The sequence below is a fragment of the Carya illinoinensis genome, chromosome 2 (genome assembly GCF_018687715.1).
Source record: "Carya illinoinensis cultivar Pawnee chromosome 2, C.illinoinensisPawnee_v1, whole genome shotgun sequence".
In the NCBI taxonomy this organism is placed as follows: Eukaryota; Viridiplantae; Streptophyta; class Magnoliopsida; order Fagales; family Juglandaceae; genus Carya; species Carya illinoinensis.
In genome coordinates this window covers 33,001,446-33,002,435 of record NC_056753.1, presented here as the reverse complement: position 1 = coordinate 33,002,435, position 990 = coordinate 33,001,446, and positions in this window count along the sequence as shown.

The window sequence follows — 990 nt, the reverse complement described above, 5'->3', positions numbered from 1 at the left end:
TTATTATCTTATTTTCTTTAAATTCTATTTTTATATATTTGTCGAGTGGTCAAAATTAATTAAAATCCGCCGTTGGCTCTCGGAATTTGTCCTATGTCATTGACTGATATCTTGGATGTTAAAACCGAAAATTTACTCGTAATTAATGCAACAAACTCAATTCTTCTTCAATTTCTTTTTTTTTTTTATATATATAATTCTTCTTCAATTTCTAAATAGTAGAAGTTAAATGACTCCTTCAATATCAGTATGGATTTAGGGTGTATTCCTATTTTTTAAAAATATTTAAAGATGTCTAATAAATTTATTCGAATCAATATAAATATTGTCGAGTAATATTTACTAATTATTAAAGAACAAAATTAGTAATAAATTTCAACTTTGTAAGTTTGTAACTTATTCCTAAGTCCACTTGGAAATTATACATATTTTTCCTAATAATTTCTCATTCATTTTTCCTCGAGAAGTTCATACCCCTAGCAAAGTAAATAGGCAGATTTTTGGTTCTCTCTTTTTTTCATTATCTATTTTCTCTCTAACAAACATTTCCCCAGCCAACTCTTAGGATTGTCGCCCTTTTCACTAGGTGGAGGGGGTTCAGAGCTTAGGTTCTGACCACCTCCTCCCTTAACCAACCCCAATTGCTTTTCAATTTGTATATTTTTCATTGGTTTATTTTTCATAATTTTTCTTTTAGTTTTCTTTAAGTAGCTCCAACCCTCGCCATTCTATTGCTTTCCGGTATCCTTTATCCTACACATGCTGCATCTTCAACATCTCCAATCGCAGCAGAAAATCGCTATTTCATTCAGCACATTCGTTGCATGCATGGCCCCTGTCGTGCGCATTTCCCACACACAGCCGCTTCTTGGGGTGGCTTTTGATACCACGTGCGATCCCATCAACTTCAAAGGCCTTTGATCCTTTGGATCAGCCATTCCGTTCATCTCCTCAGGTGGCGCATGGCTTACACACGCCGCCATCGTCTAT